The 23,579-nt window shown below is 43.6% G+C and overlaps 1 protein-coding gene across 1 annotated transcript in view; it reads left to right on the top strand.

Moving 5' to 3' along the window:
* The window catches only part of tmtc2a (transmembrane O-mannosyltransferase targeting cadherins 2a), a 119,151-nt gene that overhangs the window by 42,870 nt on the left and 52,702 nt on the right, over positions 1–23,579 (top strand). The window lies entirely within an intron of this gene.

The following is a 23,579-nucleotide window of genomic DNA, read 5'->3' on the forward strand; positions in this document are numbered from 1 at the left end:
GGTTGTTGTGGGGGTGTACAGTAGATAGATGGTTGTTGTGGGGGTGTAGAATAGATAGATGGTTGTTTTGGGGGTGTAGAATAGATAGATGGTTGTTGTGGGGGTGTACAATAGATAGATGGTTGTTGTGGGGGTGTAGAATAGATAGATGGTTGTTGTGGGGGTGTAGAATAGATAGATAGTTGTTGTGGGGTGTAGAATAGATAGATGGTTGTTGTGGGGTGTAGAATAGATAGATGGTTGTTGTGGGGGTGTAGAATAGATAGATGGTTGTTGTGAGGGTGTAGAATAGATAGATGGTTGTTGTGGGGGTGTAGAATAGATAGATGGGTGTTGTGGGGTGTAGAATTGATAGATGGTTGTTGTGGGTGTGTAGAATAGATAGATGGTTATTGTGGGGGTGTAGAATAGATAGATGGTTGTTGTGGGGTGTATAGACTAGATAGATGGTTGTTGTGGGGGTGTACAATAGATAGATGGTGGTTGTGGGGGTGTACAATAGATATATGGTTGTTGTGGGGGTGTACAATAGATAGATGGTTGTTGTGGGGTGTAGAATAGATAGATGGTTGTTGTGGGGGTGTAGAATAGATAGATGGTTGTTGTGAGGGTGTACAATAGATAGATGGTTGTTGTGGGGGTGTAGAATAGATAGATGGTTGTTGTGGGGGTGTAGAATAGATGGTTGTTGTGGGGGTGTACAATAGATATATGGGTGTTGTGGGGGTGTAGAATAGATAGATGGTTGTTGTGGGGTGTACAATAGATAGATGGTTGTTGTGGGGGTATAGAATAGATAGATGGTTGTTGTGGGGGCGTACAATAGATAGATGGTTGTTGTGGGGGTATAGAATAGATAGATGGTTGTTGTGGGGGTGTAGAATAGATAGATGGGTGTTGTGGGGTGTAGAATAGATAGATGGTTGTTGTGGGGTGTAGAATAGATAGATGGTTGTTGTGGGGGTATAGAATAGATAGATGGTTGTTGTGGGGGTGTAGAATAGATAGATGGTTGTTGTGGGGTGTAGAATAGATAGATGGTTGTTGTGGGGGTGTAGAATAGATAGTTGGTTGTTGTGGGGGTGTACAATAGATAGATGGTTGTTGTGGGGTGTAGAATAGATAGATGGTTGTTGTGGGGGTGTAGAATAGATAGATGGTTGTTGTGGGGGTGTACAGTAGATATATGGGTGTTGTGGGGTGTACAATAGACAGATGGTTGTTGTGGGGGTGTATAATAGATAGATGGTTGTTGTGGGGGTGTAGAATAGATAGATGGTTGTTGTGGGGGTGTAGAATAGATAGATGGTTGTTGTGGGGGTGTACAATAGATAGATGGTTGTTGTGGGGTGTAGAATAGATAGATGGTTGTTGTGGGGTGTAGAATAGATAGATGGTTGTTGTGGGGGTGTACAGTAGATATATGGGTGTTGTGGGGGTGTACAGTAGATATATGGTTGTTGTGGGGTGTATAATAGATAGATGGGTTGTTGTGGGGTGTAGAATAGATAGATGGTTGTTGTGGGGTGTAGAATAGATAGATGGTTGTTGTGGGGGTGTATAGTAGATATATGGGTGTTGTGGGGGTGTAGAATAGATAGATGGTTGTTGTGGGGTGTAGAATAGATAGATGGTTGTTGTGGGGGTGTAGAATAGATAGATGGTTGTTGTGGGGGTGTAGAATAGATGGTTGTTGTGGGGGTGTACAATAGATATATGGGTGTTGTGGGGGTGTAGAATAGATAGATGGTTGTTGTGGGGTGTACAATAGATAGATGGTTGTTGTGGGGGTGTAGAATAGATAGATGGTTGTTGTGGGGGTGTAGAATAGATATATGGTTGTTGTGGGGGTGTAGAATAGATATATGGTTGTTGTGGGGGTGTAGAATAGATAGATGGTTGTTGTGGGGGTATAGAATAGATAGATGGTTGTTGTGGGGGTGTAGAATAGATAGATGGTTGTTGTGGGGTGTAGAATAGATAGATGGTTGTTGTGGGGGTGTACAATAGATATATGGGTGTTGTGGGGTGTAGAATAGATAGATGGTTGTTGTGGGGGTGTAGAATAGATAGATGGTTGTTGTGGGGGTGTAGAATAGATAGATGGTTGTTGTGGGGGTGTAGAATAGATAGATGGTTGTTGTGGGGGTGTACAATAGATAGATGGTTGTTGTGGGGTGTAGAATAGATAGATGGTTGTTGTGGGGTGTAGAATAGATAGATGGTTGTTGTGGGGGTGTACAGTAGATATATGGGTGTTGTGGGGGTGTACAGTAGATATATGGTTGTTGTGGGGTGTATAATAGATAGATGGTTGTTGTGGGGTGTAGAATAGATAGATGGTTGTTGTGGGGTGTAGAATAGATAGATGGTTGTTGTGGGGGTGTAGAATAGATATATGGGTGTTGTGGGGGTGTAGAATAGATATATGGGTGTTGTGGGGGTGTAGAATAGATAGATGGTTGTTGTGGGGGTGTAGAATAGATATATGGGTGTTGTGGGGGTGTACAATAGATAGATGGTTGTTGTGGGGGTGTAGAATAGATAGATGGTTGTTGTGGGGGTGTAGAATAGATAGATGGTTGTTGTGGGGTGTAGAATAGATAGATGGTTGTTGTGGGGTGTAGAATAGATAGATGGTTGTTGTGGGGTGTAGAATAGATATATTGGTGTTGTGAGGGTGTAGAATAGATAGATGGTTGTTGTGGGGGTGTAGAATAGATAGATGGGTGTTGTGGGGTGTAGAATGATAGATGGTTGTTGTGGGGGTGTAGAATAGATAGATGGTTGTTGTGGGGGTGTAGAATAGATAGATGGTTGTTGTGGGGGTGTACAATAGATAGATGGTTGTTGTGGGGGTGTAGAATAGATAGATGGTTGTTGTGGGGTGTAGAATAGATAGATGGTTGTTGTGGGGGTGTAGAATAGATAGATGGTTGTTGTGGGGGTGTAGAATAGATAGATGGTTGTTGTGGGGGTGTAGAATAGATAGATGGTTGTTGTGGGGGTGTAGAATAGATAGATGGTTGTTGTGGGGGTGTACAATAGATAGATGGTTGTTGTGGGGTGTAGAATAGATAGATGGTTGTTGTGGGGGTGTACAATAGATAGATGGTTGTTGTGGGGGTGTAGAATAGATAGATGGTTGTTGTGGGGTGTAGAATAGATAGATGGTTGTTGTGGGGGTGTAGAATAGATAGATGGTTGTTGTGGGGGTGTAGAATAGATAGATGGTTGTTGTGGGGGTGTAGAATAGATAGATGGTTGTTGTGGGGGTGTACAATAGATAGATGGTTGTTGTGGGGTGTAGAATAGATAGATGGTTGTTGTGGGGGTGTAGAATAGATAGATGGTTGTTGTGGGGGTGTACAATAGATAGATGGTGGTTGTGGGGGTGTACAATAGATATATGGTTGTTGTGGGGGTGTACAATAGATAGATGGTTGTTGTGGGGTGTAGAATAGATAGATGGTTGTTGTGGGGGTGTAGAATAGATAGATGGTTGTTGTGGGGGTGTAGAATAGATAGATGGTTGTTGTGGGGGTGTAGAATAGATAGATGGTTGTTGTGGGGGTGTAGAATAGATGGTTGTTGTGGGGGTGTACAATAGATATATGGGTGTTGTGGGGGTGTAGAATAGATAGATGGTTGTTGTGGGGTGTACAATAGATAGATGGTTGTTGTGGGGGTATAGAATAGATAGATGGTTGTTGTGGGGGCGTACAGTAGATATATGGTTGTTGTGGGGTGTATAATAGATAGATGGGTTGTTGTGGGGTGTAGAATAGATAGATGGTTGTTGTGGGGTGTAGAATAGATAGATGGTTGTTGTGGGGGTGTATAGTAGATATATGGGTGTTGTGGGGGTGTAGAATAGATAGATGGTTGTTGTGGGGTGTAGAATAGATATATGGGTGTTGTGGGGGTGTAGAATAGATATATGGGTGTTGTGGGGGTGTACAATAGATAGATGGTTGTTGTGGGGGTGTAGAATAGATATATGGGTCTTGTGGGGGTGTAGAATAGATAGATGGTTGTTGTGGGGGTGTAGAATAGATATATGGGTGTTGTGGGGGTGTAGAATAGATAGATGGGTGTTGTGGGGTGTAGAATAGATAGATGGTTGTTGTGGGGGTGTATAGTAGATATATGGGTGTTGTGGGGTGTATAATAGATATATGGGTGTTGTGGGCTGTAGAATAGATATATGGTTGTCGTGGGGTGTAGAATAGATATATGGTTGTTGTGGGGTGTAGAATAGATAGATGGTTGTTGTGGGGGTGTACAATAGATAGATGGTTGTTGTGGTGGTATAGAATAGATATATTGGTGTTGTGGGGTGTAGAATAGATAGATGGTTGTTGTGGGGTGTAGAATAGATAGATGGTTGTTGTGGGGTATAGAATAGATATATGGTTGTTGTGGGGGTGTAGAATAGATAGATGGTTGTTGTGGGGTGTAGAATAGATATATGGTTGTTGTGGGGGTGTACAATAGATAGATGGTTGTTGTGGGGTGTAGAATAGATAGATGGTTGTTGTGGGGGTGTAGAATAGATAGATGGTTGTTGTGGGGGTGTACAGTAGATATATGGGTGTTGTGGGGTGTACAATAGATAGATGGTTGTTGTGGGGGTGTATAATAGATAGATGGTTGTTGTGGGGGTGTAGAATAGATAGATGGTTGTTGTGGGGGTGTAGAATAGATAGATGGTTGTTGTGGGGGTGTACAATAGATAGATGGTTGTTGTGGGGTGTAGAATAGATAGATGGTTGTTGTGGGGTGTAGAATAGATAGATGGTTGTTGTGGGGGTGTACAGTAGATATATGGGTGTTGTGGGGGTGTACAGTAGATATATGGTTGTTGTGGGGTGTATAATAGATAGATGGGTTGTTGTGGGGTGTAGAATAGATAGATGGTTGTTGTGGGGTGTAGAATAGATAGATGGTTGTTGTGGGGGTGTATAGTAGATATATGGGTGTTGTGGGGGTGTAGAATAGATAGATGGTTGTTGTGGGGTGTAGAATAGATAGATGGTTGTTGTGGGGGTGTAGAATAGATAGATGGTTGTTGTGGGGGTGTAGAATAGATGGTTGTTGTGGGGGTGTACAATAGATATATGGGTGTTGTGGGGGTGTAGAATAGATAGATGGTTGTTGTGGGGTGTACAATAGATAGATGGTTGTTGTGGGGGTATAGAATAGATAGATGGTTGTTGTGGGGGCGTACAATAGATAGATGGTTGTTGTGGGGGTATAGAATAGATAGATGGTTGTTGTGGGGGTGTAGAATAGATAGATGGTTGTTGTGGGGTGTAGAATAGATAGATGGTTGTTGTGGGGGTGTAGAATAGATAGTTGGTTGTTGTGGGGGTGTACAATAGATAGATGGTTGTTGTGGGGGTATAGAATAGATATATTGGTGTTGTGGGGTGTACAATAGATAGATGGTTGTTGTGGGGTGTAGAATAGATAGATGGTTGTTGTGGGGGTGTAGAATAGATAGATGGTTGTTGTGGGGGTGTACAGTAGATATATGGGTGTTGTGGGGTGTACAATAGATAGATGGTTGTTGTGGGGGTGTATAATAGATAGATGGTTGTTGTGGGGGTGTAGAATAGATAGTTGGTTGTTGTGGGGTGTAGAATAGATAGATGGTTGTTGTGGGGGTGTAGAATAGATATATGGTTGTTGTGGGGTGTAGAATAGATAGATGGTTGTTGTGGGGGTGTAGAATAGATATATGGTTGTTGTGGGGTGTAGAATAGATAGATGGTTGTTGTGGGGGTGTAGAATAGATAGATGGTTGTTGTGGGGTGTATAATAGATAGATGGGTTGTTGTGGGGTGTAGAATAGATAGATGGTTGTTGTGGGGTGTAGAATAGATAGATGGTTGTTGTGGGGGTGTATAGTAGATATATGGGTGTTGTGGGGGTGTAGAATAGATAGATGGTTGTTGTGGGGTGTAGAATAGATAGATGGTTGTTGTGGGGTGTATAATAGATATATGGGTGTTGTGGGGGTGTAGAATAGATATATGGGTGTTGTGGGGGTGTAGAATTGATAGATGGTTGTTGTGGGGGTGTAGAATAGATATATGGGTGTTGTGGGGGTGTACAATAGATAGATGGTTGTTGTGGGGGTGTAGAATAGATAGATGGTTGTTGTGGGGGTGTAGAATAGATAGATAGTTGTTGTAGGGTGTAGAATAGATAGATGGTTGTTGTGGGGTGTAGAATAGATAGATGGTTGTTGTGGGGGTGTAGAATAGATAGATGGTTGTTGTGGGGTGTAGAATAGATATATTGGTGTTGTGAGGGTGTAGAATAGATAGATGGTTGTTGTGGGGGTGTAGAATAGATAGATGGGTGTTGTGGGGTGTAGAATTGATAGATGGTTGTTGTGGGGGTGTAGAATAGATAGATGGTTATTGTGGGGGTGTAGAATAGATAGATGGTTGTTGTGGGGGTGTACAATAGATAGATGGTGGTTGTGGGGGTGTACAATAGATATATGGTTGTTGTGGGGGTGTACAATAGATAGATGGTTGTTGTGGGGTGTAGAATAGATAGATGGTTGTTGTGGGGGTGTAGAATAGATAGATGGTTGTTGTGGGGGTGGACAATAGATAGATGGTTGTTGTGGGGGTGTAGAATAGATAGATGGTTGTTGTGGGGGTGTAGAATAGATGGTTGTTGTGGGGGTGTACAATAGATATATGGGTGTTGTGGGGGTGTAGAATAGATAGATGGTTGTCTTGGGGTGTACAATAGATAGATGGTTGTTGTGGGGGTATAGAATATATAGATGGTTGTTGTGGGGGCGTACAGTAGATATATGGTTGTTGTGGGGTGTATAATAGATAGATGGGTTGTTGTGGGGTGTAGAATAGATAGATGGTTGTTGTGGGGTGTAGAATAGATAGATGGTTGTTGTGGGGGTGTATAGTAGATATATGGGTGTTGTGGGGGTGTAGAATAGATAGATGGTTGTTGTGGGGTGTATAATAGATATATGGGTGTTGTGGGGGTGTAGAATAGATATATGGGTGTTGTGGGGGTGTACAATAGATAGATGGTTGTTGTGGGGGTGTAGAATAGATATATGGGTCTTGTGGGGGTGTAGAATAGATAGATGGTTGTTGTGGGGGTGTAGAATAGATATATGGGTGTTGTGGGGGTGTAGAATAGATAGATGGGTGTTGTGGGGTGTATAATAGATAGATGGGTGTTGTGGGGGTGTAGAATAGATAGATGGTTGTTGTGGGGGTGTACAATAGATATATGGGTGTTGTGGGGTGTATAATAGATAGATGGTTGTTGTGGGGTGTAGAATAGATAGATGGTTGTTGTGGGGTGTAGAATAGATATATGGTTGTTGTGGGGTGTAGAATAGATAGATGGTTGTTGTGGGGTGTAGAATAGATAGATGGTTGTTGTGGGGGTGTAGAATAGATATATGGGTGTTGTGGGGGTGTAGAATAGATATATGGGTGTTGTGGGGTGTACAATAGATATATGGGTGTTGTGGGGTGTAGAATAGATAGATGGTTGTTGTGGGGTGTAGAATAGATATATGGTTGTTGTGGGGTGTAGAATAGATATATGGGTGTTGTGGGGGTGTGTAATAGACAGATGGTTGTTGTGGGGGTGTAGAATAGATAGATGGTTGTTGTGGGGGTGTAGAATAGATAGATGGTTGTTGTGGGGGTGTAGAATAGATAGATGGTTGTTGTGGGGGTGTATAGTAGATATATGGGTGTTGTGGGGTGTATAATAGATAAATGGGTGTTGTGGGCTGTAGAATAGATATATGGTTGTTGTGGGGTGTAGAATAGATATATGGTTGTTGTGGGGTGTAGAATAGATATATGGGTGTTGTGGGGGTGTATAATAGATATATGGGTGTTGTGGGGTGTATAATAGATATATGGGTGTTGTGGGGGTGTAGAATAGATAGATGGTTGTTGTGGGGGTGTAGAATAGATATATGGGTGTTGTGGGGTGTAGAATAGATATATGGGTGTTGTGGGGGTTTAGAATAGATAGATGGTTGTTGTGGGGGTGTAGAATAGATAGATGGTTGTTGTGGGGGTGTAGAATAGATAGATGGGTGTTGTGGGGTGTACAATAGATATATGGGTGTTGTGGGGTGTAGAATAGATAGATGGTTGTTGTGGGGGTGTACAGTAGATAGATGGTTGTTGTGGGGGTGTACAATAGACAGATGGTTGTTGTGGGGGTGTACAGTAGATATATGGTTGTTGTGGGGTGTAGAATAGATATATGGTTGTTGTGGGGGTGTAGAATAGATAGACGGTTGTTGTGGGGGTGTAGAATAGATGGTTGTTGTGGGGGTGTACAGTAGATAGATGGTTGTTGTGGGGGTGTAGAATAGATAGATGGTTGTTGTGGGGGTGTAGAATAGATAGATGGTTGTTGTGGGGGTGTAGAATAGATAGATGGTTGTTGTGGGGGTGTAGAATAGATAGATGGTTGTTGTGGGGGTGTAGAATAGATAGATGGTTGTTGTGGGGTGTAGAATAGATAGATGGTTGTTGTGGGGTGTAGAATAGATAGATGGTTGTTGTGGGGGTGTAGAATAGATAGATGGTTGTTGTGGGGGTGTAGAATAGATAGATGGTTGTTGTGGGGTGTAGAATAGATAGATGGTTGTTGTGAGGGTGTAGAATAGATAGATGGTTGTTGTGGGGGTGTAGAATAGATAGATGGTGGTTGTGGGGGTGTACAATAGATAGATGGTTGTTGTGGGGTGTAGAATAGATAGATGGTTGTTGTGGGGGTGTAGAATAGATAGATGGTGGTTGTGGGGGTGTACAATAGATAGATGGTTGTTGTGGGGTGTAGAATAGATAGATGGTTGTTGTGGGGGTGTACAATAGATAGATGGTTGTTGTGGGGTGTAGAATAGATAGATGGTTGTTGTGGGGTGTAGAATAGATAGATGGTTGTTGTGGGGTGTAGAATAGATAGATGGTTGTTGTGGGGGTGTAGAATAGATAGATGGTTGTTGTGGGGGTGTAGAATAGATAGATGGTTGTTGTGGGGGTGTAGAATAGATGGTTGTTGTGGGGGTGTACAATAGATATATGGGTGTTGTGGGGGTGTAGAATAGATAGATGGTTGTTGTGGGGTGTAGAATAGATAGATGGTTGTTGTGGGGGTGTAGAATAGATAGATGGTTGTTGTGGGGGTGTAGAATAGATAGATGGTTGTTGTGGGGGTGTAGAATAGATAGATGGTTGTTGTGGGGGTGTAGAATAGATAGATGGTTGTTGTGGGGGTGTAGAATAGATAGATGGTTGTTGTGGGGGTGTAGAATAGATAGATGGTTGTTGTGGGGGTGTAGAATAGATAGATGGTTGTTGTGGGGGTGTAGAATAGATAATGGTTGTTGTGGGGGTGTAGAATAGATATATGGGTGTTGTGGGGGTGTAGAATAGATAGATGGTTGTTGTGGGGTGTAGAATAGATAGATGGTTGTTGTGGGGGTGTAGAATAGATAGATGGTTGTTGTGGGGGTGTACAATAGATAGATGGTTGTTGTGGGGGTGTAGAATAGATAGATGGTTGTTGTGGGGGTGTAGAATAGATAGATGGTTGTTGTGGGGTGTAGAATAGATAGATGGTTGTTGTGGGGGTGTAGAATAGATAGATGGTTGTTGTGGGGGTGTACAGTAGATATATGGGTGTTGTGGGGTGTACAATAGATAGATGGTTGTTGTGGGGGTGTAGAATAGATAGATGGTTGTTGTGGGGGTGTAGAATAGATAGATGGTTGTTGTGGGGTGTAGAATAGATAGATGGTTGTTGTGGGGGTGTAGAATAGATAGATGGTTGTTGTGGGGGTGTAGAATAGATAGATGGTTGTTGTGGGGGTGTAGAATAGATAGATGGTTGTTGTGGGGGTGTACAATAGATAGATGGTTGTTGTGGGGTGTAGAATAGATAGATGGTTGTTGTGGGGTGTAGAATAGATAGATGGTTGTTGTGGGGGTGTACAGTAGATATATGGGTGTTGTGGGGGTGTACAGTAGATATATGGTTGTTGTGGGGTGTATAATAGATAGATGGGTTGTTGTGGGGTGTAGAATAGATAGATGGTTGTTGTGGGGGTGTAGAATAGATAGATGGTTGTTGTGGGGGTGTAGAATAGATAGATGGTTGTTGTGGGGGTGTAGAATAGATAGATGGTTGTTGTGGGGGTGTAGAATAGATGGTTGTTGTGGGGGTGTACAATAGATATATGGGTGTTGTGGGGGTGTAGAATAGATAGATGGTTGTTGTGGGGTGTACAATAGATAGATGGTTGTTGTGGGGGTGTAGAATAGATAGATGGTTGTTGTGGGGGTGTAGAATAGATAGATGGTTGTTGTGGGGGTGTAGAATAGATAGATGGTTGTTGTGGGGGTGTAGAATAGATAGATGGTTGTTGTGGGGGTGTAGAATAGATAGATGGTTGTTGTGGGGGTGTAGAATAGATAGATGGTTGTTGTGGGGTGTAGAATAGATAGATGGTTGTTGTGGGGGTGTAGAATAGATAGTTGGTTGTTGTGGGGGTGTACAATAGATAGATGGTTGTTGTGGGGGTATAGAATAGATATATTGGTGTTGTGGGGTATAGAATAGATAGATGGTTGTTGTGGGGTGTAGAATAGATAGATGGTTGTTGTGGGGGTGTAGAATAGATAGATGGTTGTTGTGGGGGTGTACAGTAGATATATGGGTGTTGTGGGGTGTACAATAGATAGATGGTTGTTGTGGGGGTGTATAATAGATAGATGGTTGTTGTGGGGGTGTAGAATAGATAGATGGTTGTTGTGGGGGTGTAGAATAGATAGATGGTTGTTGTGGGGGTGTACAATAGATAGATGGTTGTTGTGGGGTGTAGAATAGATAGATGGTTGTTGTGGGGGTGTAGAATAGATAGATGGTTGTTGTGGGGGTGTACAGTAGATATATGGGTGTTGTGGGGGTGTACAGTAGATATATGGTTGTTGTGGGGTGTATAATAGATAGATGGGTTGTTGTGGGGTGTAGAATAGATAGATGGTTGTTGTGGGGTGTAGAATAGATAGATGGTTGTTGTGGGGGTGTATAGTAGATATATGGGTGTTGTGGGGGTGTAGAATAGATAGATGGTTGTTGTGGGGTGTAGAATAGATAGATGGTTGTTGTGGGGTGTATAATAGATATATGGGTGTTGTGGGGGTGTAGAATAGATATATGGGTGTTGTGGGGGTGTAGAATTGATAGATGGTTGTTGTGGGGGTGTAGAATAGATATATGGGTGTTGTGGGGGTGTAGAATAGATAGATGGTTGTTGTGGGGGTGTCGAATAGATAGATGGTTGTTGTGGGGTGTAGAATAGATATATGGTTGTTGTGGGGTGTAGAATAGATAGATGGTTGTTGTGGGGTGTACAATAGATATATGGGTGTTGTGGGGTGTAGAATAGATAGATGGTTGTTGTGGGGGTGTAGAATAGATATATGGGTGTTGTGGGGGTGTAGAATAGATATATGGGTGTTGTGGGGTGTACAATAGATATATGGGTGTTGTGGGGTGTAGAATAGATAGATGGTTGTTGTGGGGGTGTAGAATAGATATATGGTTGTTGTGGGGGTGTAGAATAGATAGATGGTTGTTGTGGGGGTGTAGAATAGATAGATGGTTGTTGTGGGGGTGTCAATAGATATATGGGTGTTGTGGGGGTGTGTAATAGACAGATGGTTGTTGTGGGGGTGTAGAATAGATAGATGGTTGTTGTGGGGGTGTAGAATAGATAGATGGTTGTTGTGGGGGTGTAGAATAGATAGATGGTTGTTGTGGGGGTGTATAGTAGATATATGGGTGTTGTGGGGTGTATAATAGATATATGGGTGTTGTGGGCTGTAGAATAGATAGATGGTTGTTGTGGGGTGTAGAATAGATAGATGGTTGTTGTGGGGGTGTAGAATAGATAGATGGTTGTTGTGGGGGTGTACAATAGATATATGGGTGTTGTGGGGGTGTACAATAGATATATGGTTGTTGTGGGGGTGTAGAATAGATAGATGGTTGTTGTGGGGTGTAGAATAGATAGATGGTTGTTGTGGGGGTGTAGAATAGATAGATGGTTGTTGTGGGGTGTAGAATAGATAGATGGTTGTTGTGGGGGTGTAGAATAGATAGATGGTTGTTGTGGGGGTGTAGAATAGATAGATGGTTGTTGTGGGGGTGTAAAATAGATAGATGGTCGTTATGGGGTGTAGAATAGATATATGGTTGTTGTGGGGGTGTACAATAGATAGATGGTTGATGTGGGGGTGTAGAATAGATAGATGGTTGTCGTGGGGGTGTAGAATAGATAGATGGTTGTTGTGGGGTGTATAATAGATAGATGGGTTGTTGTGGGGTGTAGAATAGATATATGGGTGTTGTGGGGGTGTAGAATAGATATATGGGTGTTGTAGGGTGTACAATAGATATATGGGTGTTGTGGGGTGTAGAATAGATAGATGGTTGTTGTGGGGTGTAGAATAGATATATGGTTGTTGTGGGGGTGTAGAATAGATAGATGGTTGTTGTGGGGTGTAGAATAGATAGATGGTTGTTGTGGGGGTGTAGAATAGATAGATGGTTGTTGTGGGGGTGTAGAATAGATAGATGGTTGTTGTGGGGGTGTAGAATAGATAGATGGTTGTTGTGGGGGTGTAGAATAGATAGATGGTTGTTGTGGGGTGTAGAATAGATAGATGGTTGTTGTGGGGTGTATAATAGATAGATGGGTGTTGTGGGGGTGTGTAATAGACAGATGGTTGTTGTGGGGGTGTAGAATAGATAGATGGTTGTTGTGGGGGTGTAGAATAGATAGATGGTTGTTGTGGGGGTGTAGAATAGATAGATGGTTGTTGTGGGGGTGTATAGTAGATATATGGGTGTTGTGGGGTGTATAATAGATATATGGGTGTTGTGGGCTGTAGAATAGATAGATGGTTGTTGTGGGGTGTAGAATAGATAGATGGTTGTTGTGGGGGTGTAGAATAGATAGATGGTTGTTGTGGGGGTGTACAGTAGATATATGGCTGTTGTGGGGGTGTACAATAGATAAATGGTTGATGTGGGGGTGTAGAATAGATAGATGTTTGTTGTGGGGTGTAGAATAGATAGATGGTTGTTGTGGGGGTTTAGAATAGATAGATGGTTGTTGTGGGGTGTAGAATAGATAGATGGGTTGTTGTGGGGGTGTAGAATAGATAGATGGTTGTTGTGGGGGTGTAGAATAGATAGATGGTTGTTGTGGGGGTGTAGAATAGATAGATGGTTGTTGTGGGGTGTAGAATAGATAGATGGTTGTTGTGGGGGTGTAGAATAGATAGATGGTTGTTGTGGGGGTGTAGAATAGATAGATGGTTGTTGTGGGGGTGTAGAATAGATAGATGGTTGTTGTGGGGTGTAGAATAGATAGATGGTTGTTGTGGGGGTGTAGAATAGATATATGGGTGTTGTGGGGGTGTAGAATAGATATATGGGTGTTGTAGGGTGTACAATAGATATATGGGTGTTGTGGGGTGTAGAATAGATAGATGTTTGTTGTGGGGTGTAGAATAGATAGATGGTTGTTGTGGGGGTGTAGAATAGATAGATGGTTGTTGTGGGGTGTAGAATAGATAGATGGTTGTTGTGGGGGTGTAGAATAGATAGATGGTTGTTGTGGGGGTGTACAATAGATAGATGGTTGATGTGGGGGTGTAGAATAGATAGATGGTTGTCGTGGGGTGTAGAATAGATAGATGGTTGTTGTGGGGTGTATAATAGATAGATGGGTGTTGTGGGGTGTACAATAGATAGATGGTTGTTGTGGGGTGTATAATAGATATATGGTTGTTGTGGGGGTGTAGAATAGATAGATGGTCGTTATGGGGTGTAGAATAGATAGATGGTTGTTGTGGGGTGTAGAATAGATAGATGGTTGTTGTGGGGTGTAGAATAGATAGATGGTTGTTGTGGGTGTGTATAGTAGATATATGGGTGTTGTGGGGGTGTAGAATAGATAGATGGTTGTTGTGGGGTGTAGAATAGATAGATGGTTGTTGTGGGGGTGTCCAATAGATAGATGGTTGTTGTGGGGTGTAGAATAGATAGATGGTTGTTGTGGGGGTGTAGAATAGATATATGGGTGTTGTGGGGGTGTACAGTAGATAGATGGTTGTTGTGGGGGTGTAGAATAGATAGATGGTTGTTGTGGGGGTGTAGAATAGATAGATGGTTGTTGTGGGGTGTACAATAGATAGATGGTTGTTGTGGGGTGTAGAATAGATATATGGTTGTTGTGGGGTGTACAATAGATAGATGGTTGTTGTGGGGGTGTAGAATAGATAGATGGTTGTTGTGGGGGTGTAGAATAGATAGATGGTTGTTGTGGGGGTGTAGAATAGATAGATGGTTGTTGTGGGGGTGTATAATAGATAGATGGTTGTTGTGGGGGTGTAGAATAGATAGATGGTTGTTGTGGGGGTGTAGAATAGATAGATGGTTGTTGTGGGGGTGTACAATAGATAGATGGTTGTTGTGGGGGTGTAGAATAGATAGATGGTTGTTGTGGGGTGTAGAATAGATAGATGGTTGTTGTGGGGTGTAGAATAGATAGATGGTTGTTGTGGGGGTGTAGAATAGATAGATGGTTGTTGTGGGGTGTAGAATAGATAGATGGTTGTTGTGGGGTGTAGAATAGATAGATGGTTGTTGTGGGGTGTAGAATAGATAGATGGTTGTTGTGGGGGTGTAGAATAGATAGATGGTTGTTGTGGGGTGTAGAATAGATAGATGGTTGTTGTGGGGGTGTAGAATAGATATATGGTTGTTGTGGGGTGTAGAATAGATAGATGGTTGTTGTGGGGGTGTAGAATAGATAGATGGTTGTTGTGGGGTGTAGAATAGATAGATGGTTGTTGTGGGGGTGTAGAATAGATAGATGGTTGTTGTGGGGTGTAGAATAGATAGATGGTTGTTGTGGGGTGTAGAATAGATAGATGGTTGTTGTGGGGGTGTAGAATAGATAGATGGTTGTTGTGGGGGTGTATAATAGATATATGGTTGTTGTGGGGGTGTAGAATAGATAGATGGTTGTTGTGGGGTGTAGAATAGATAGATGGTTGTTGTGGGGGTGTAGAATAGATAGATGGTTCAGACAGGTTTTTATCATCCGTTCAATAGGGAGGCTGCCCATTTTATTGTTTAAAGCCAAGGCTGTTTATTGCCCAGTCCCTATATACACTGATTATACAAAACATTTTGAACACCTGCTTTTTCCATGACATAGACTGGCCAGGTGGATCCAGGTGAAAGCTATGATCCCTTTTTGATGTCACTTGTTAAATCCACTTCAATCAGTGCAGATGATGTGGAGGAGACAGGTTAAAGAAGGATTTTTAAGCCTGGAGACAATTTATACATGGATTGTGAATGTGTGCCATTCAGAGGGTGAAATATTTAAGTGCCTTTGAACGGGGTATTGTAGTAGGTGCCAGGCGCACCGGTTTGGGTCAAGAATTGCAACACTGATGGATATTTCACGCTCAACAGTTTCCTGTGTGTATCAAGAATGGTCCACCACCCAAAGGAGATCCAGCCAACTTGACACAACTGTGGGAAGCATTGGAGTCAACATGGGCCAGCATCTCTGTGGAATGCTTTCAACACCTTGTAGAGTCCATGCCCCCATGAATTGAGTCTGTTCTGAGGGCAAAAGTGGGAGGGGTGCAACTCAATATTAGGAAGGTGTTCCTAATATTTTGTCCACTCAGTGTACTCTCCCACTCAAGCACAAAGCCTGGAAAACAAATCACATAGGGATGATAATGGTGTGGAGGTAGATATTTATCAGCTGTTCCATATGGAAGCTTCACTCATTAATGTGGGAAGCTCTTTATTACTTTACCAACACACACACACACACACACACACACACACACACACACACACACACACACACACACACACACACACACACACACACACACACACACACACACACACACACACCACACACACACACACACACACACACACACACACACACACACACACACACACAGAGATGGGAGTTATTTCCCTTTGGCTCTGTGATTAGCATAGTGTGAATAGGCTGTCTGTCCACCTCAGCTCTATCTATGTGGTTAATTAGCTGGCCTTGTTCTCCATAAGGGAAATCCCTTCATAACTGAAATCTAATAGAGTTGGCCAGATGGAGGTATTATAAAGCTTGATGTTGGGACTTTGTGGCCAGGCTGGAATTAATATACAGGACAGACAGACAGACAGACAGACAGACAGACAGACAGACAGACAGACAGACAGACAGACAGACAGACAGCATAAGAAGGATCCTACAGCTGTTCAGCAAATCAGCAATCTGTTCGCTAGTTCACCACCCGACCTGTGTTGATTTACGGTTTGCTGGTCCAATCAGAGTGCCGCGTGTGGGTTTCACTAGCTAATCTGTTGCAGTTTTTTTTGCAAGCGAGATGCTGTGGCTACTGTCTCTGGATGCATGGAGAGTAATCCACGTAGACTCTGTGCCACAAAATAAGTGACAAATCATTACAAAACTTGGCCAGATAATTTTAAGTCATCAGTCTCTTGTCAAAGTCGAGTCCCGAGTCTTGAGGCTCCGAGTCTAAGTCGAGCCTGAAGTTATTTTATTTTCTATCAAGTCGAGTCTCAAGTCATCAAATGTGTGACTGGAGTCAGACTCGAGTCCAAGTCATGTGACTCTATACCACAACTCTGCTCTTTACACATTGGGATTCATCAGTGTTCCATGTGCAGGATAATACACTCTGTAGACATTCAGGCTGGCCGGAGGACCAAATATTTACAGAAGGCTGGAGTGGAGTGTTTAGCAACGAGATATTGATGAATGTCCCCTGTTTGTTTTATGGGGACATAAAGAGGAACGTACACTAAAGGCTGATCCATCCCCAGATCAAAACACAGCAGGTGTGTCGGGGTCGCTGGGGTTGATGCGCGTACTTCTGTGTTTGTATGCATTTGTGAGCACACTCTCATATGTGTGTATGTGTGGGTAACCATATATGTGTGTGTATGCGTGTATGTGTATGTGTGGGTGTGTTTACTAACTAGATAGCAGAGTGTCTCTCCTCTCTCCAGTCCGGCTGGGTCAGCATGTTTACCTAGGGCTGGAGTCTTAACTTAATCACTGCAGCCTTACACCTCGATCACACCGATAGCAGCATTACATTTTTGTACACCAGAAGTACATCCATTTCCAATGGAACGCTGCGTTTTCCTTGCAGCATTGTGTTGCAGAGGCAGTTGCAGTGTGTTCTGTGTTCTGTGTGGTGTATACTTTGGATTTATCAAATGTGTGCATCAAATTGCATGCGTAGACTAGACAGAAATAGTAGCAAAAGGTGAATGTTGACAGGTGTGGACCTGATCCTAGATCAGCACTCCTACTCTGAGATGCTTTGTGAATATGGCTTCTTGTCTAATACACACTGCTGGCTCAGTCCACATCACAGCAATCAACGCTGACACTAAGTCCAAGCCTCTCTCAGTCTCACCACAGCTTTCTCCTTCAGTTCAGCAATCTAAACTTCCTCTAATTCATTCATAAGACAAATAATAGCACATTTTCTGATGAGGTGTGATGTTCATTAGTATGTTATGAATGGCTGGCTAAACTGGTGTGGATGGTTCATTAGTATGTTATGAATGGCTGGCTAAACTGGTGTGGATGGTTCATTAATATGTTATGAATGGCTGGCTAAACTGGTGTGGATGGTTCATTAATATGTTATGAATGGCTGGCTAAACTGGTGTGGATGGTTCATTAATATGTTATGAATGGCTGGCTAAACTGGTGTGGATGGTTCATTAATATGTTATGAATGGCTGGCTAAACTGGTGTGGATGGTTCATTAATATGTTATGAATGGCTGGCTAAACTGGTGTGGATGGTTCATTAATATGTTATGAATGGCTGGCTAAACTGGTGTGGATGGTTCATTAATATGTTATGAATGGCTGGCTAAACTGGTGTGGATGGTTCATTAGTATACTATAAATCAAATGGTTAATTACTGTACTATACATCAAATGTTCATTAATATACTATACATCAAATGGTTAATTACTGTACTATACATCAAATGGTTCATTAGTATACTATATATCAAATGGTTCATTTCTCCTTCACCACTGTGTCTGTGCTGACCTCAGAGCTCAGTGCAGCCTGTCGTCACGTGAGGCAGGCAGAGAGGGAGAATTCCTCAGTTTCCCAGGATTGTTTTCTCAATGGGAAAAACAAGCGTCAGTTTCTCAGGCTCTGCACTGCTGAGAGACAGACCGGGCTGGGAGGGAGGAAGACGGAATACTGCCTATTCCTAAGTATTCTCTGCTCCACATCATCTCATCACTCAGTTTGTACAGGATTCATCTCGGATCATACTAGTGTTTTTTTTACTACCTGTTTTTCCACAGGTTAATTCATATTAATACTGTATTTGTTCTACTGTATATTTTTGTGCCTACGTTACTGTGTGTGTGTGTGTGTGTTTTGGGTCTTGCATTAAGTAGTACACTAACAAGCTCCAGTGTAGCCACCCTTTAGCCTCCCCTGAGTCTTAGCCCATCTACGTCTCAATCCTCACCGGAGATAAATCATTAAAATATTTAAATCAGACCCCCTACTTCCTCCACCTCCGCTCTTCTCTCCCCACTTCTGCTGGCTGTAAGGGTCTGGACAGGAGCTATAGGGATCCGTCGCAAATGAGAACCTATTCCCTATATAGTGCACTGCTTTTGAACAGAGACCCTGGTCAAAAGTAGTGCACTATTTAGGGAATAGGGAGCCATTTGGGATGCTGCCTAGATATTGAAGGGGGAGGGTGACAGTAGTGCTGACTGGCTGTGCTGATGGCTTCATTGGCCCTGTCTCTGAAGTGGGATAGAGTGGTCTCCCGGAGCGACTGACTTAGAGAGGTCTCTTTTGTATTCTACTGTCGTATGTGGGGGGGGGGGGGGGCACTCTCTCTGGCTGGCTGGCACTCTCCCCCCTCAATTTAAAATCCCAAAATACAAAAGGGGTGTTCTTTTGAAAAAAATCTCCTTTTTTTATTGTGTTAATTTTATGGAAGTGAGGAGTGAGGATACAGGAGTGATGGGTTGTGGGTAAGGACAGAGGAGAGGAGGAGAGGAGGGGGTAGCCTAGATGGTGAATGGGTGTGATTAACAAAGGTACACAGAGTTCCAACCGTCTAAAACATGATGTGTGTGCAGCTGGAGGAGAGGGAGAGAAAGGGAGAAAATACAGACTAACCCACTGCCATGGGGATGAACTAACACGTCAGAGCTCTCTCTCTCTCTCTCGCTCCCCTCCCTCCCTCGAGCTCTATACTGTTACATCTCTCTCTCTCTCCCCTCCCTCCCTCGAGCTCTATACTGTTACATCTCTCTCTCTCTCTCTCGCTCCCCTCCCTCCCTCGAGCTCTATACTGTTACATCTCTCTCTCTCTCGCTCCCCTCCCTCCCTTGAGCTCTATACTGTTACATCTCTCTCTCTCTCTCTCGCTCCCCTCCCTCCCTCGAGCTCTATACTGTTACATCTCTCTCTCTCTCTCTCGCGCTCCCCTCCCTCCCTCGAGCTCTATACTGTTACATCTCTCTCTCTCTCGCTCCCCTCCCTCCCTTGATCTCTATACTGTTACATCTCTCTCTCTCTCGCTCCCCTCCCTCCCTCGAACTCTATACTGTTACATCTCTCTCTCTCTCTCGCTCCCCTCCCTCCCTCGATCTCTATACTGTTACATCTCTCTCTCTCACTCCCCTCCCTCCCTCGAGCTCTATACTGTTACATCTCTCTAGATCTCTCGCTCCCCTCCCTCCCTCGAGCTCTATACTGTTACATCTCTCTCTCTCTCTCTCTCCCCTCCCTCCCTCGAGCTCTATACTGTTACATCTCTCTCTCTCTCCCCTCCCTCCCTCGAGCTCTATACTGTTACGTCTCTCTAGATCTCTCTCTCCCCTCCCTCCCTCGAGCTCTATACTGTTACGTCTCTCTAGATCTCTCGCTCCCCTCCCTCCCTCGAGCTCTATACTGTTACATCTCTCTCTCGCTCCCCTCCCTCCCTCGAGCTCTATACTGTTACATCTCTCTCTCTCTCCCTCTCGCTCCCCTCCCTCGAGCTCTATACTGTTACGTCTCTCTCTCTCTCGCTCCCCTCCCTCCCTTGAGCTCTATACTGTTACATCTCTCTCTCTCTCTCGCTCCCCTCCCTCCCTCGAGCTCTATACTGTTACATCTCTCTCTCTCTCTCCCTCTCGCTCCCCTCCCTCCCTCGAGCTCTATACTGTTACATCTCTCTCTCCCTCTCGCTCCCCTCCCTCCCTCGAGCTCTACACTGTTACATCTCTCTCTCTCTCTCGCTCCCCTCCCTCCCTCGAGCTCTATACTGTTACATCTCTCTCTCTCTCTCCCTCTCGCTCCCCTCCCTCCCTCGAGCTCTATACTGTTACATCTCTCTCTCTCTCTCGATCCCCTCCCTCCCTCGAGCTCTATACTGTTACATCTCTCTCTCTCTCTCGCTCCCCTCCCTCCCTCGAGCTCTATACTGTTACATCTCTCTCTCTCTCTCCCTCTCGCTCCCCTCCCTCCCTCGAGCTCTATACTGTTACATCTCTCTCTCCTCTCGCTCCCCTCCCTCCCTCGAGCTCTATAATGTTACATCTCTCTCTCTCTCTCGCTCCCCTCCCTCCCTCGATCTCTATACTGTTACATCTCTCTCTCTCTCTCTCTCTCTCGGATCTCTCTCTCCCCTCCCTCCCTCGAGCTCTATACTGTTACGCTCTATACTGTTACATCTCTCTAGATCTCTCGCTCCCCTCCCTCCCTCGATCTCTATACTGTTACATCTCTCTGGATCTCTCTCTCCCCTCCCTCCCTCGAGCTCTATACTGTTACATCTCTCTCTCCCTCTCTCTCCCCTCCCTCCCTCGAGCTCTATACTGTTACATCTCTCTCTCCCTCTCGCTCCCCTCCCTCCCTCGAGCTCTATACTGTTACATCTCTCTAGATCTCTCGCTCCCCTCCCTCCCTCGAGCTCTATACTGTTACGTCTCTCTGGATCTCTCGCTCTAGACATTTCACTCTCTGTCCCATCACTCTCCTCTCTCCACATCTTATCATGTCACTTTCCCTCATTCTCTCTCATCTTGCTTTCTATATCCCTCTCTTTCTGGTTCTCCTGCTGTCTCTCCTGACCCCTCTCTCTATTTCTCCCTCTCTCCCTCTCATTCTAATTCATCTAGTCCTTGTGCTGGCACTGAGTCCTAATCTCCTCACAAAGGAAGTCCTGAGCTGCGCCCGGTCCAATCTCTTTTACTCAAACACAATGTTTGACTGGCGCTTGAGAAAAACGGAGCCCCCCAAGTCAAACAAACTGTGAGACAGAGAGGGTCGCGACTGGATCAAAATGAACCCAACATTTTAAGTACACACATATACAGACATGGTGTCACACACACACGGACATTATCACACACATGGTCACACACATGGTCTCACACACACACACACACACACACACACACACACACACACACACACACACACACACACACACACACACACACACACACACACACACACACACACACACACACACACACACACACACACTTTGTTGTTCTGTGATAAGGGAACAGAGTATCTGGAACATCAACACTAATTGCCACGTCTGTCATAACAACAATGCTGAACAAGTGGTGGCCCTCTCCTCCCTCGCACTAATAGTCAGGACTCTACATATTAGACTACTGCAGTAGAGATCAGTGTCTTCTTAGGTTTATAGTGTCCCATTTTTAACATACGTCTTATCTAATCCCCAAAAACTGACTGTTAGTTTGTGTGTACTGACTGTATACATTATGCCACGTTTTTAATGCATTCAGCTTTTATACAAAAACGTCTTTTTTTTCTCCAAATAAGGGAAGTATGGTCTAAGGTAGATGGATTATGTGTTGATTGAGCTAGCTACAGTATGGTCTGTGGTAGATGGACTATGTGTTGATTGAGCTAGCTACAGTATGGTCTGTGGTAGATAGACTGTATGTTGATTGAACTAGCTACAGTATGGTCTGTGGTAGATGGACTATGTGTTGATTGAGCTAGCTACAGTATGGTCTGTGGTAGATGGACTATGTGTTGATTGAGCTAGCTACAGTATGGTCTGTGGTAGATGGACTATGTGTTGATTGAGCTAGCTACAGTATGGTCTGTGGTAGATGGACTATGTGTTGATTGAGCTAGCTACAGTATGATCTGTGGTAGATAGACTGAGTTGATTGAGCTAGCTACAGTATGGTCTGTGGTAGATAGACTGTGTTGATTGAACTAGCTACAGTATGGTCTGTGGTAGATATACTGTGTTGATTGAGCTAGCTACAGTATGGTCTGTGGTAGATAGACTATGTTGATTGAGCTAGCTACAGTATGGTCTGTGGTAGATAGACTGTGTTGATTGAGCTAGCTACAGTATGGTCTGTGGTAGATAGACTGTGTTGATTGAGCTAGCTACAGTATGGTCTGTGGTAGATAGACTATGTTGATTGAACTAGCTACAGTATGGTCTGTGGTAGATAGACTATGTGTTGATTGAACTAGCTACAGTATGGTCTGTGGTAGATAGACTGTGTTGATTGAGCTAGCTACAGTATGGTCTGTGGTAGATAGACTGTATGTTGATTGAACTAGCTACAGTATGGTCTGTGGTAGATAGACTATGTGTTGATTGAGCTAGCTACAGTATGGTCTGTGGTAGATAGACTGTGTTGATTGAGCCTGCTACAGTATGGTCTGTGGTAGATAGACTGTGTGTTGATTGAGCTAGCTACAGTATGGTCTGTGGTAGATAGACTGTGTTGATTGAACTAGCTACAGTATGGTCTGTGGTAGATATACTGTGTTGATTGAGCTAGCTACAGTATGGTCTGTGGTAGATATACTGTGTTGATTGAGCTAGCTACAGTATGGTCTGTGGTAGATAGACTGTGTTGATTGAGCTAGCTACAGTATGGTCTGTGGTAGATAGACTGTGTTGATTGAACTAGCTACAGTATGGTCTGTGGTAGATAGACTGTATGTTGATTGAGCTAGCTACAGTATGGTCTGTGGTAGATGGACTGTGTGTTGATTGAGCTAATTACAGTATATGGTTCATGTCCTGCATTTCACAAGTCTTTGACTGACTCTTCCAGGAAGCTGTTGTGTTAGTGGTTAGAGGGGTAATTTATCATGAAGAGTTTGACATCTCTGGGGTGAATTATCTCATTTGTCACAGTCTGTTAGTGTACATGAGGCACGTCCGGGTTCCCCTTAATTATGTGTTAATTGTGAGATAGAGGAGAGGCCTCAGGGGCCAATAATCACCTGACAAAGTGTGTGTGTGTGTGTGTGTTCACACCATGCTCCATCCATCACAGTTATTATCACATCAAGGTTCATCTGCGCCATTCTCTCACGGTCGCTACATCAATGACTACCACTTTATCTC

Source organism: Salvelinus fontinalis, chromosome 39 (assembly GCF_029448725.1).
Source record: "Salvelinus fontinalis isolate EN_2023a chromosome 39, ASM2944872v1, whole genome shotgun sequence".
Taxonomy (NCBI): Eukaryota; Metazoa; Chordata; class Actinopteri; order Salmoniformes; family Salmonidae; genus Salvelinus; species Salvelinus fontinalis.